At 48.3% G+C, this 14,967-nt stretch overlaps 1 protein-coding gene across 3 annotated transcripts in view; it reads right to left on the bottom strand.

The window, feature by feature from the left end:
- FBXW7 (F-box and WD repeat domain containing 7) overlaps positions 1-14,967 on the bottom strand; it is a 281,687-nt gene that overhangs the window by 230,238 nt on the left and 36,482 nt on the right. The gene's annotated exons all lie outside the window — the stretch shown is intronic.

The raw sequence follows: 14,967 nt of genomic DNA on the forward strand, positions 1-14,967 counted from the left end.
TTCTTTGTTTGGTTCCTTTGTTCAGACCCGGGCTCGGTGTGGGGGGTGCTGCCCAGAAATGCAAGACCTGAAGTGGCCAACTAATTAAGCATGTGAGTCATACCTGTGGCTCAGAACATGCCTATGCTTACCTGCAGCCTTTCCCTGCCTTCTCTCCTCCCCTGTATCAAAAGGAGCCAATCAAAAGTACTGGTGGGAAACTGCCTGAGTTTGCCTTTAAAGCCGGACATTTTCTGATCAGACCTCGGAGGAGGTCCTTGCTTTGCCATCTGGTCTGATCAGCTAGGGGTCTTTGGGGGGCCCTCTCCCCGCTCTTGTTTGTTTTTGAGCATACCCCTGTTTTGAACTCCCCTCCCACGAACAACAAAATTTGTGCCTGGAGATCTCCTGATTATTGTAAGCGAATCGAGTCCTCTCTCCATCCTCCGATGCTACTGCCGTTCCTGTCTCTGTGCTTGCTGCTGTCCTGGGGATTGGTAAGAACTCCCTCTTGCAAACTCCCCCTGTCCTAGCTCCTGGCCTTGTTTCCCCAGCAAACAGACCCAAGCTAACTCCTTGGTCTGTATCAGTAATCTGTTTCTTGCTCCGCAGCGCCTTTGCTGCTGGAAATAAGCCTGCGCCGCTGCTAGGCTGTGCCTTCCTGGACTGTATCCTGGGCTGCCGGCTTGCAGCCACCCCACTGCTGCAGCCACCACTAGTTAACCCCCCCCCCTCCTCCCGGGACTGTACCCTGGGCACACACCACTCTGCCCTCCGAAACTGCTCCCCCTCCCGATCAAAGAAGCGGCATAGTGTAAGGTGCACCTATTAGAATCAGGTTCTTAGTCTAGATAAGTTGTAATTTCATTTTGCATAGCTGTGGTTAAGTTAGGTTTAAAGAATTGTTTGTATTGTGCTCTGTAAATTAGGTTTTAAAAAAAAATTGTTGCATTGTGTTCTGTTACTTACTAATTTGTGTAGTCTTGGTTAAGTTAGATCATAGATAAGATTTTACTGTGTTCTGTATAATTGTGGTTAAGTCTGTCTTCCCGCTGCCCTAACCCCCCCCAAAGCTTGCCCGTGTCTCCCCCTGAGCTCCCCAGTCACTTGTTGCAGTCTCTCTGTTTAAACTTGCAGCCTGTCTGCTCTCTCTGTCTCCTTGAGTTTAAATCTCCCTCCGCAGCACCTCTGCCTTTGGTCTCTGCTCCACCACGTGCTCCTCTTCCCCCATCTTCACTCCTCTACCACTGCCTCTCTCTCTCTCTCTCTCTCTAATCCCTTCCCCCACGTGCTCACCCCGCTCCTGCTGCTGCCAAACCTCAATTGTATTACTGAAGTCTAGCATAAAACCCCATTGGTTACCCTTTTTCTCTCTAACACACCTCACATTTTACATTTACACCACTGACACATATTTTTACCTAGAGTTGCTGGTTATTTAACACATTTTACCCATAACTCTTAGTTGGTTATATGCTGCTGTGACACACCCTTTACATAGGAACTGTTAGCTACCTGTTACATTTATACTTCAGTGTTAATTGGTTACCAACTGTATTGGACCCCACTGTATTGTACTCCACTATTGAAACCCCCTATCCTATTTACTAAAAGAAACCCCTCCCCAATTGTCTACCTTAACAAACCCCGTACCCCTCACTATTGAATTTTCCCTGTTTCTGCGTTTTCTTAATAAAGTTTATTTTGCACCCCACCAGTGCAGTAGTTGTCCCTCAAAATCCCCTACCTGCTGGCAGGGTCAATATGAATAATACCAGAGAGGCTGAAGAATAACTTGTAACATTAGGATGCAGGCAAACACTGCTTATCACAACTATAAGAACTACTACAAGAAAGATCAGCTGCAAGCTGATGACTCCTTAGAAAAGCTTTTGTATATCAAAAAGAGCAATCAGTGATTATTATTTGTATTACTATAGGAGGCCTAGTCACGGAGGAGGAATACATTGGGTTGGGCACTGTACAAAATACAGAACAAAAAGATGGTTCCTGTCCTTAAGAGCTTACAATCTAAGTATAAAACAGGTGCATACAGACAGATGGTAGTATACAAGGAAATAGTGACCACATTGGGCAGCAGGATAGGCTGTTGTTTCAGCATTCCAGCAGCCTAACGCTGTTAAGTTTTTCATGAGCGTGATGGAAAAGGAGAGTTTTAAGGAAGGATTTGAAGGAAGATAAGGAGATAGTTTTACAGATCTTCCTGGGTAGTTCCCCCCAAGAGTGAAGGGTAGCATGGGGAAAGCTCAAAGGTGCTCACTTGAAAATTTAACAAGTGGACGAGGGAGGCTGGCATCATGTGACTATGGGAGGCAGGAGTCAACGTCTCAATAGCGAATGAGAGATGACAGGTTGGGTGGGGACAGGTTGTCAATGGGCTTGAAAACAAAAGATAAGTAATTTATATTTGATGTGATAGAGAAGAGGTAGCCAGTGGAGGGAAGCAAAGAGAAAAGTGATATGGTCAAAGTGATGTGCTAGGAAAATGATCTTTGCAGTAGCATTCTAAATGGATAGGAGTAGGGTAATGACTAATGCTTTGTCTACACTACGCACCTTTTAGCCATACAACTGTGCCGCTACAGCCATGCGGCTAAAAGGCACGCAGTGTAGCTGCTGTTTGTTGGGAGGAGAGAGCTCTCCTGATGACAAAAAACTTCCACCCCCAACGAGTGGCAGCAGCTTTGTCGGCAGGAGAACAGAAGATTAAGAGTTCTGTTTTAATCATATTTAACTTGAGCTGATGGCTAGACATCTATGAGGAGATGACTTTCATTGAGACAGATCTCGAGACAAGAGTTCTGTAAGTCATCAGCATAGAGATAAGTAGTTGAATTTGTGTTTGTGGATTAAATTACTCACAGATGAATGCTAGCATTTCTCCACAGTATTCTTGGTGGCATTCAACCTTCAGTACTGACAACCTGGTTAACTCCCAAGTCTAATGAGTTTAGGACAGAGACGGGCATGAAAAGAGAAGTCAAAAAAAATCAAGCAAATCAACTACTTGAGTACAAACCTGAACAAAAAATTCAAACACTGACAATTAACCCTACAACAAATTAATCATAGCAAACGAGAAATAGGCATCTGTTTAATTAAGTGTGGCAGGCTGCTCAGTACAGTTGAACAATTTCAGCCTTGGTTTCCCCGCTCTATATATGGTGGTGGCATCAACATCTATAAACTCAGGTTGTCCAACATTTCCCATTATAAAACCCTGTTTTCATTTGCTTACAGCTTGGCCAAACTTCAACCATTTGGGCTGAAATTTTCCATGATGGGTGTTTGTCTTATGCTGAACTTTTAAGTTTTAGCATAAAAAACAGGTCTGCTGGTTCAGAGAAAAAGGTTAGCAAAAACAACAAAAACAAAGCCATTTATACAATGATAACATCATACAACTGTTCTATTGAGAAACTCTAGGGCCTCCATGCTCTGGAGCAGGGGCTTGAAGTTTGGTAAAGGGATCACCCTGGAGCCAAAGAGGTGCCTTTGGCCATCCCTGTAAAAATCTACCCAAATTCGGCAGATTTATAAGCCTCTGTGGGAAAAAAATCACCATTTGTACATGTGCTGTAGAGACTTCTTAGAGGATGGTGGCTTATTTCTCAGAGAATTTTATTCACACTGAGCATGTCCAGTTCAGACACAGCTCCTACATGCCAAACTCACTTCAAGCTGCAGCCTACAGCATCAGGGGCTTAGCAGGGTTTGAACTGAAATTGCTTCTCCTGGCTGCCAGACACTGCTGTGGCACTGAGTAGCAGAAGAGAGAACAAGGAGACCGATATAAAGCTGCAGAACTGCCTTGAAAAGCTATGTCAATTGAAATCTCTCAGGAGGGCAATCTTATCAATCTACACTACAAAGTAGATCACACACATCTCAGTTCCTTCTCCCAAAGCACAGAGTTCTGATGTTATAGAAAATTCAGAATTAGGCCTGAAGGTGGACTGATAGTATGAATTCACAGAAATATCTCCTGAAAAACAATTACCAAGAAATAACCTCTTTCTGCTTTGAGAGCCTCTATGCATTTCCACTTGTAGGAGCTCCTTGCCAGAGGATGTTGTGAAGGCCAAGACTATACACCAGGGTTCAAAAAAGAACTAGATAAATTCATGGAAGATAGTTCCATCAATGGCTATTAGCCAGGATGGGCAGTGATAGTGTCCCTAGCCTCTGTTTGCCAGAAGCTGGGAATAGGAGACAAGGAATGGATCACTTGATGATTACATGTTCTGTTCATTCCCTCCAGGTACTTGGCATTGACCACTGTCAGAAGACAGGATACTGGACTAGATGGACCTTTGGTCTGAGCCAGTATGGCCATTCTTATGTTTAAACCTAAGTATCATGCTGACAGCAAAAGCAATAGACCTTCTCACATTATCTGGAAGTAAAAGTTAAAGGGGGGTAAAAAGGTGTATTTCTTCACATAACTCCTCCAAACTTCCCCCAATGCACAAAAAACACTGTTGTCATCTTCCTCTTCTTATCCAGCCCTGGCCTCAGGGTCTTCCACTAGGCTGCTGCTGGTGTCCTGTATTACATACAGGGTGAGTTCCTGAGGAAGCCAGTGTCTATTTATTCAGATGAATAGAAAGCCTTTCCACTTTCCCTGTGAAGACATGTGTGTACCTGTTGGAGACTGTGGCGCTGCTGTGCTAAAAAGGCACTATGAGTACACACTTGGTGAGCAGGAGAGGTAGGTGACAGCCAACTGATGCAATGAAGAGGATCTGACTCAGTGGGTACTAGCATCCCATCTTATAAGTGTCCCTCTACTATCCGGTCCGCTGCACATTCCTCATCAAGGTGTGAAGAGGCAACGCAAACAAGTTCAAAGCCCTGCAAGCTGTGTCAAAAGACCTTTTGCTCTCCCTGTCAGCATACATGATGGTACTCCCTTCCTGCTGCAGCATCTGCGGTAGTGATGCCTCCTCGCATTAATGACGTCTTGAACATCCCTGGGCAATGATTTCAGCCACTTTGTCTATAAGTCTGTTTTTCCGGTGGAGTATGCTTGCCTCCCTGTTCCCTGCTAGAAGGAAGGAAGCTATGACAGGTTGCTATCAAGTAGTGCTCCTTCTCCCTGCTGTCTCTGAAATGGCAATTTCTCAGAAGAGCAGACAGCATGACTCCCACTACAGATTCCTCATTGCTGTCAGTCTGTTCCTTGAAGAGGCTCTCTATTTGCACCAGTCCTCTCTCTGGCAGACGCAGCAAGGGAATTACATGGTTACGTTTCACATCATCCTCTCTGACTAGCTGTGACGCCTCAAAGTATGTAGAGCAGCTTCTACATGAGTGGCCACTCAGCAGATACAATTTGGAGGCAATGTTTGTGCTTGCCTAGGCCCACAAACACAGAACACTGCCAATGCATCTCTCTGCTCACAGACATTCCATCATCTAAAAGGGGAGTGCACCTGTACACAATCTCCAAAATTATTACTTTAATGATCTAAAGTTATTTGTACCCAGCAAAAATGTTTACTGTGAAGAAATTTAGATAACTGAAGTCTCATGTCAATGCGTCAGAGGCTAATTTCAGATATAGCTATGACAAATGTTAAGTGAAAATGATTTCTACAAGTGTGCCAACCTATGAGGTAAACACTTACCTAGAAGTGTGCCTGAAACCACTAGATCAATTACATAATTGTTACTTCATTTATAGTAAAAAAGGGCATCATTCTAATAAATTACCAGTACACCTTTAAGTTTCTTGCCTCCAGTTTTTCAACCATTTATTCTTAAGACTGCATAGCCTTGACTGTCCGATGATAGCTGTAGATTTACATTATGAATTTCATTAATGTTATTCACTACTTGTTTTGTTTTTAACTTCACACCATCTTGAGCAATGAACTGAGAACAGAGGCCATTTCTCAGTGACTTATAACTACTGATTAATTTCACAACTGTTTTCCTCTCCAAGTGTCATTAAAAATGTGTTGCTTTTACCTCCTGTGTTTTCATCCAACAATACAATTTAATACCTACCTTGTTATTTTTCCATATATTTAAAATTAATAATACTTGTCTTTGGCCTTTAAAATCCATAAAGAATCCACTGTTCTTACTTCTGAGACCATGATTTGAGTTCAGCTTGTGATCTTAGGCAGAATAAGTTTTGTGGTCTTGTTTCATTCCCTTGTGAAAGCAGCCCACATTTCAAAACCACCAGCTCCAATTAGACACAAGCTGTCTGTCTTAAAAGAGGAAAAGATTGACTGAGCAAGCATGGAGAATTAATTACTTCTTAGCTTTACAGAAGTAGAGTGTCAGTATTTAGGTCATTGAGAAAATATAGGAAGGCAGAACTTTTTAGTCTTAAACCCCCTTGATACACATTTTTACATACTATGAAATTTAAGTTCTGTCTGAGGATATATTACAGCAATGGCTACGTTGGAAATGGATAATAAGTACAGAAAAGATTTGCAATATATCAGGTTCCTTTCACAGTTCAGAAAGGTGACAAAACCATAGAGTTGTCCTAACAACTCACCAGCTATCTTGTAAGCAAGCCTCCCACATTACCTTCTTTAGAAAACTTAAAATTAAAGTATTGCAAATTCAAAAAAAATAATTACTATCAAAAAAATTTCCTTTTTGGGCACACACAACTATTGTCAGGCAAGTTCATAGCTTTTTTTAAACTCTTTGGAAATGTTACACGCAGGTAATAAGAAACCAGAATTTCAGTATAATTACGATTGACAGACTTCAAGGAACACAGACATTTGACGCCACAACCATCATTTTGGTATACATGCAGGAAGCCGTGGTAATGCTCTGTCCTGAATATTGTACAAGAGAAAAGGAGATTTGTACTCTGAAGATGGAAATATGCATCCTTCAAAAGCAAACTAAACTTATTCTTCACTGCCCAAAAGTTCTCAATAGGTTGACATTGAGAAACTTGGATTACTTTCATTTAGAATTGAAGAGGGAAGAATGACTAGAGCACCTTGGCAGCCAAGAGGTCCCTGCTCCTTGATCTTCCACAATGCCTCGGTACTGCTCCCCACTCTCTAGTGATTGGGGTGTAATTGAATAAGAGCATCTTAAAAGCCAAGATTGGGTAACATTTAAAAATTAAAACATGAGGTTTACCGTCTTTAACCAGATATCATAGATATTACAATGATCAGCTTTATGTAAAAAGCTGCAAGACAGAAAACATTATGAAACCATAGAAAAAGACGGTTACTCACCGTTGTAACTGTTGTTCTTCGAGATGTGTTGCTCATATCCATTCCAATCAGGTGTGCGCGCGCCGCGTGCACGATCGTCGGAGAATTTTCTACCCTAGCAACACCCGGCGGGTCGGCTGTGGAGCCCCCTAGAGTGGCGCCTTCATGGCGCTGGATATATACCCCAGCCGACCCGGCGCCCCCTCAGTTCCTTCTTGCCGGCTACTCCGACAGTGGGGAAGGGGGGCGGGTTTGGAATGGATATGAGCAACACATCTCGAAGAACAACAGTTACAACGGTGAGTAACTGTCTTTTCTTCTTCGAGTGCTTGCTCATATCGATTCCAATCAGGTGACTCCCAAGCCTTACCTAGGTGGTGGGGTCGGAGTGAGACATTGCTGTGTGCAAAACCGCTGATCCGAATGCAGCATCGTCCCTGGACTGCTGTACCAGTGCGTAGTGAGCTGCAAATGTGTGGACTGATGACCAAACTGCAGCTCTACAAATGTCCTGGATCGGAACTTGAGCCAGGAAGGCAGTCAAGGAAGCTTGGGCCCTTGTTGAGTGAGCGGTGAGGTGCGGCGTCGGGGCACCGGCCAGGTCATAGCAAGTCCGGATGCAAGATGTGATCCAGGAGGACAGGCATTGTGAGGAAACCGGTAAGCCTTTCATCCGGTCAGCCACTGCAACAAAGAGTTGCGTCGTCTTTCTAAACTGCTTTGTGCGGTCAATATAGAAAGCCAGGGCCCTGCGTACGTCCAAAGAATGCAAACACTGGTCTTGGCGAGTAGCATGTGGTTTAGGATGGAAGACTGGGAGAAATATATCCTGATTCATGTGAAACGGTGAGACCACCTTAGGAAGAAAGGCAGGATGTGGACGAAGCTGCACTTTGTCCTTATGGAAAACCATGTATGGGGGCTCGGATGTAAGCGCCCTGAGTTCAGAAACGCGCCTTGCTGAGGTGATGGCTACGAGGAAGGCTGTCTTCCAGGATAAGTACAGGAGGGAACAGGTGGCCAGTGGCTCGAATGGAGGCCCTGTGAGCTTGGAGAGAACCAGGTTGAGATCCCACGCCGGAACGGGCTGACGTTGTTGTGGGTACATCCGGTCTAAGCCCTTGAGGAATCTAACGACCATCGGGTTAGAAAATACCGAGGACGCGAGTTCCCCTGGGTGGAAGGCCGATATAGCGGCCAGGTGAACCCTAATTGAAGATATCGCCAAACCCTGCTGTTTTAGGGATAGGAGATATTCCAGTATGAGAGGAATAGGCGCCTGTAACGGGGACTTGGCTCGTTGTTTGCACCAACAGGAGAACCGCTTCCACTTGGCCAAGTACGTGGTGCGTGTCGAAGGCTTCCTACTGCCCAGCAGAATCTGTTGGACAGAGTGCAAGCATTGTCGCTCTGCCTGGTTCAACCATGGAGCAACCACGCCGTGAGATGGAGTGATTGTAGGTCGGGGTGACATAGTCGGCCGTGGTCCTGAGAGATGAGATCTGGACACAACGGAAGCGGGATCGGTGTTTGAACCGAGAGCTCCAACAGTGTGGTGTACCAGTGTTGTCTCGGCCACGCTGGAGCGACTAGAATTACTTGTGCCTGGTCTCTGCGCAGTTTGAGCAGCACCTTGTGGACTAGAGGAAACGGAGGGAAAGCGTAAAACAGGTGGTCTTTCCAAGGTAGAAGAAACGCGTCCGATAGGGAGCCCAGAGTTCGCCCTTGTAGGGAGCAGAACGCGTGGCATTTCCTGTTGGCTCGAGATGCAAACAGGTCTACCTGGGGAAATCCCCACCTCTGGAAAACGGAATAGATGATGTCCGGACGAATTGACCACTCGTGCGTCTGAAAGGACCTGCTGAGTTGGTCCGCTAATGTGTTCTGGACTCCAGGGAGGAACGATGCCGTGAGATGGATTGAGTGGGCGATGCAGAAGTCCCACAAGTGAATGGCCTCTTGGCATAGAATCGATGAACGTGCTCCTCCTTGCTTGTTGATGTAAAACATGGCCGTGGTGTTGTCGGTGAGAACTAACACACAGTGGCCACGTAGGAGATTGAGGAATGCCTGGCACGCCAGACGCACCGCCATCAGTTCTCGAACATTGATGTGCAGGGCTAGTTGGGGTGCGGTCCACAGTATGGGTATGGTGTTCGCCGAGATGGGCACCCCAACCCAGAGATGAAGCGTCTGTGACCAGGTGCAGAGAGGGTTGCGGGGCGTGAAACGGCATTCCCTCGCAAACCACTCTGTGATCCAGCCACCAGGTGAGGGAGGTCGAGATCGAGTTCGGAACCGTGATCACCATGTTTAGGCTGTCTCGATACGGGCGGTATACCGATGATACCCAGGCCTGGAGTGGGCGAAGCCGAAGTCTGGCATGCCTGGTTACGTACGTGCAAGAGGCCATGTGACCCAACAGGGTGAGGCACGTCCTCATTGTGGTAATCGGGAAGGTCGTGAGTCCTCGAATGAGGCTTGTGATGGTATGAAAACGATTGTCTGGTAAAATAGCTTGTGCACGTCTGGAGTCTAGGACTGCCCCAATAAATTCTATCCTCTGGGTAGGCTCCAGAGTGGATTTCTCTTTGTTGAGAAGAATGCCCAACTCGTGGAATGTGTGTACTATTATGTGGACATGAGCTCGAACTTGCTCCCTGGTGCGACCGCGTACCAGCCAGTCATCTAAATACGGGAATACTTGTATCCCTTGCCGACGGAGGTATGCTGCCACGACAGCCATACATTTTGTGAACACTCTTGGGGCCGAGGATAGGCCGAAGGGAAGGACTGCAAATTGGTAGTGCACCTTGTTTACCACAAATCGCAGGAAGCGCCTGTGAGGCGGGTAGATTGCTATATGAAAGTATGCGTCCTTCATGTCGAGGGCGGCGAACCAGTCTCCAGGATCCAGGGAAGGGATAATGGTCCCCAATGAGACCATGCGGAACTTCAACTTTACTACGAATTTGTTGAGTCCGCGTAAGTCTAAGATGGGTCGCAGACCCCCTTTGGACTTGGGGATCAGGAAGTAGCGGGAATAAAATCCCCTGCCCCTTAACTATAATGGAACCTCCTCTATGGCCCCCATAGACAGGAGCGTAAAAACCTCCTGTATAAGAAGTTGCTCGTGAGAAGGGTCCCTGAAGAGGGACGGGGAGGGGGGGTGGGAGGGAGGGAACGAAGAAAACTGGAGAGCGTATCCCCTCTCCACCGTGCGAAGGACCCAACGGTCCAAGGTTATAAGGGACCAAGCACGGTGGAAATGGGAGAGGCGATCCCGAAAGGAGGGGGCTAGATCCTGGGAGATGACTGGGGCGCCGTCCTCGACCGCACCTTCAAAAGTTCTGCCTAGGGCCTGAAGGTGGCCGAGGTGGCCCCTGGTTCTGACCGGGTTGAGGGCCGGTCAACCTTCTCCTACCACCTCGCCCCCGCCTTCTGGCAGAGTCCTGTCTCGGACGAGGCGGGGGGGGGGGGGGGTAGAACCTCTGAGGCTGGGGCCAAAATGGCCTGCGCTGGGGTCCCGGAACATGCATCCCCAGGGAGCGCATGATTGTTCTCGAGTCCTTGAGGCTCTGCAGACGAGAGTCCGTCTTGTCCGAGAACAATCCGTGTCCCTCAAAGGGTAAATCCTGCAGAGTTTGCTGCAGTTCCGGAGGCAAGCCCGAGACCTGGAGCCAGGAGACTCTCCGCATGGCGATACCTGAAGCCAGGGTCCTCGCAGCCGAGTCTGCTATATCCAAAGAGGCCTGTAAGGAGGTCCGTGCCACTTTCTTACCCTCCTCCACTAAGGCCCCGAACTCTTCCCTGGAGTCTTGGGGGACCAATTCCTTTAATTCCTGGAACTCTATGGGGAAGTTCAAGTTATAGCGGCTCAGGAGCGCCTGCTGGTTAGCCGCTCTAAGTTGTAGCCCCCCGGCTGAATAAACCTTACGCCGAAACAAATCGAAGCACTTAGCGTCCTTCGATTTGGGCGCTGCAGCCTGCTGACCGTGGCGTTCCCTTGCATTCACCGATGACACCACCAGTGAACATGGCTGGGGATGAGTGTATAAGTACTCATAGTCCTTTGAGGGGACGAAGTACTTTCTTTCCACCCCTCTGGCTGTGGGTGGAATAGAGGCAGAAGTTTGCCATATCGCAGTGGCGTTAGCCTGGATCGTGCAAATTAGGGGCAATGCTACTCTGGATGGGGCATCCGCAGAGAGGATGTTCACAATGGGGTCCTGCACCTCCAGTATCTCCTCTGCCTGTAGGTCCATATTAGGTGCCACCCTACGTAATAGGTCCTGGTGTGCCCGAAGATCTATCGGGGGCGGACCTGTGGCCGTTGTGCCCGCCACCGCCTCATCTGGGGAAGATGAGGAGGATGCCTCAGGTGGCAAGGGATCTAAGGGCGGGTCATGTTCCAATGAGCCCTCGAGCGGAGCATCGCCTGCCCCTGGGTCCCGGTCGTCAGGTGGTGCGGGCACGGGAGCCTCCATGCCCCCTGGGGGAGGGCGGAAGATGGTGGCTTCTGGAGCCTTATGTTCAGAGCGCACCGAGCGAGAGGCTGATGGTGGAGCCCCTTGCGCTTGGTGATACGCCCACGGGGTCCAGAACGACCAGTGTGAAGGTCCCTGGGCGGGATCCTCTGCTACCTCCTGCCAGTGGCCCATGTCCGCCTCAGCGGCCTGCCCCTGAGGGGGGTATGCCGATCTCGAGGCCCCATCGGAGGAACGGGACACTGATCTCGAGGGCCAGGGCGGTGCCGATCGCGCCGAAATTAGCTCCGGATGGTACGGTGCCACTCGGTGCCGCTCTGGAGATGACCGGTCCCTATGCGGTGCCGGTGAGCGGTGCCGAGATCGGGATCGGTGCCGATGACCACGTCGGTGCCGAGATTCTGATCTGGACCTGGATGAAGGCGACCGCGAGTAGGCACGGTGCCGGGAGCGGCCCCTCGACGCCGAGCGTCGCTCATATCGGTGCCGGGAACTACGTCTGGAGTTCGATCGGTACCGATGATCATAACGGTGCCGGGACGTAGAACGGTGCCGCGACGAGGATCTTGGCCGCGAGTACGACTGGTGCCGAGGTGATAGTCGGCGCCGGGACTGCGAGCGGCGTCGGGGCCTGCTTCGTGACCTGGAGTGGTGTCGTGGGTCCAATCCTTGAGATGGCGGGCACACCATGGCAGGTTTGCCCCTGGATTGCACCGGACGAGGAGCCAACGGTGCCGGTGGTTGGAGCGGTGCCGGATCCGTGAGAGCAATAAGGTCTCTCGCCGTCGCGAAGGTCTCTGGGGTCGACGGGAGACAAGGCTCCACCACTGACCGAGGTGGTGATCCAGTCCGCACCGGACTCAACGGCCTCGGAGCCGGAGTCGACAGCGTAGGAGGCACCTGCTTTTAGTGTTCTAAAGGAGGATGCGGCTCTACCCCCGGCACCGGGGGAGCCGGCGTCTTCAGGACAGCAGTCTCCTGCGCCTTACGGGATTTCTTATGTCCCGGGGACAAGGATCGGCGCCGAGGCACTTGTGGCGGGTGCGGTGCCGAAGGGGTCCGGTGCCGCGGAGGCTTGTCCGACTCTACCCACGGTGCAGAAGCAGTCGGTGCCACAGGGGCACTGTGCACCGAGGCGCTTGGTGCCGGGGCCTGACACGCCGATGGAGTGTCCGGGCTAAGTGCCGCCTCCATGAGGAGTTGCCGAAGCCGAAAGTCCCGCTCCTTTTTGGTTCTCGGTCTGAAGGCCTTACAGATCTTACACTTATCTGTTTGATGGGACTCTCCCAGGCACTTCAGACACGAGTCGTGCGAATCACTTATGGGCATAGGCTTAGCGCAGGACGCGCACTGCTTAAAGCCGGGAGCCTTGGGCATGAGCCCGGCTATGCGCCGGGGGAAAAAGGGGGGAGAACAACCCCCTTAATCCCCTTTAACTATCTACAACTACTAAAAAGTAAACTGAACAACTAACTAACACTATATAACAACTACAACTATCTACAGAAAACAGGATAAGCTAGGGAGAGTGGAGAACAGCTATGCCGCACTCCACAGTTCCAACGACCGTCAGGGGCGGTAAGAAGGAACTGAGGGGGCGCCGGGTCGGCTGGGGTATATATCCAGCGCCATGAAGGCGCCACTTTAGGGGGCTCCACAGCCGACCCGCCAGGTGTTGCCAGGGTAGAAAATTCTCCGACGATCGTGCACGCGGCGCGCGCACACCTGATTGGAATCGATATGAGCAAGCACTCGAAGAAGAACTGGTTTACAAAGTGTCTTTACAGTGGGCTCCCTCACCACAAGTGACAGCTTCTGCACAACACGGCCACCTCTAGTATTAGACACAGAGATACAGTTGCAATTAGGAACTTTAAACAACATGTCACAGTTCATTTGTGGCAACAAGCAGTTTTTAGGTCGAAAATTGTTTATGAGTTGAATGGATGAAAATTTCCCTTACAGTCTCTGATGCAAAGAACTTGACTTATACTCACTCACTGAGCAAAATTCATTTTAAAGCTTTTATGAAGCATTCTGGTAACTGAAACACGTTAAAAATAGGGCCTAGTCCCCTGGACACAAAGTACACCAACTATATATTTTTGAGCCAGATAGATTGGGAGAGCAGAATGGTGAGCCAAGATATTCTGAACACCTTGTCTCAATAGTACACAAGGAAAAGAGTTAGAGGTCTGAGGTAATTGGTAGAAAAGAGAAACTATTTTATACTTCCTGTCAAGATGACCCAGGAATGAGTTGTCAGTTGTGAACCAAGCCCTTTGATCTTTAAAGGATCATTCTCAGAGCCATATATAAGGTAATTGGGGGAATATTACGCTGCAGATTTAGTGGAATTTTGGATTAAAGTACATTTGCTCAATTTACAACTAAAACGTTTATTTCTCTAGCTATCATTTCTAGAAGTAGCTCCTAAAATCTGAAAGTCACAATAGACTTTCTTATTTGCACACCACTACCCATAATAAAAATTCTGAAAGCCAATTAGACCCTCAGTGACACCTGTACAGCCCCACTGCTTTCATATGAAGCCTTCAAGGACACCCATCTGTGCAACCCCTTTGCATTCCATAGCATCACACAGGTTTAACTGATTGAAACTTAGGGCTTGCCTTCCCTACTGTGCTAAATCGGCACCACTGCATCGATGCAGCAGTTAGCGCGTCTGGTGAAGATGTATTACATCGACGGAAGAGCGCTCTCCTGTCAACGTAACTACTCCACCTCAACAAGAAGCGGAAGCTATATCAGCAGGAGAGCGTCTCCCACTGACATAAAGCATTGTCTATACTGCCCTAAGTTGATGTAAGTTATGTCGCTCAGGATGGTGGTAGCAACTGAAGTGACTGATGGACTATGGTATAAGGAAGATTTACTAAGAGAGCAATGTGTGTGAGATTTGTGGGAACTTAAGCAATTACATAGATGGTTGTCCTCATTTAGTCAGTAACCTGCACCACACATGTTTTAGGGTGTTCAAAAGAAAGTCAAGCAACACTGCACAAGTCAAATAATATGATAACCCAGAAATGTAGTTGTTTCCCATACGCACGCACACATGCACACACCATTTGTAAGGGGAAGGAAGACAAGATTGTGTGGCATGAGTTTGAGCCACTTGATCAGAGTTATGGACAAAGATACAAGAACAGTCCATTTGTTAGGCAGATGAAAGCTGTGCAGCCTTTAACACTAGTTCCTCTGGTCCCTTCAAGAGTTTGTTCTCTGACTGTGGCTCAAATTACTACTGT

The sequence above is a fragment of the Trachemys scripta genome, chromosome 5 (genome assembly GCF_013100865.1).
Source record: "Trachemys scripta elegans isolate TJP31775 chromosome 5, CAS_Tse_1.0, whole genome shotgun sequence".
In the NCBI taxonomy this organism is placed as follows: Eukaryota; Metazoa; Chordata; order Testudines; family Emydidae; genus Trachemys; species Trachemys scripta.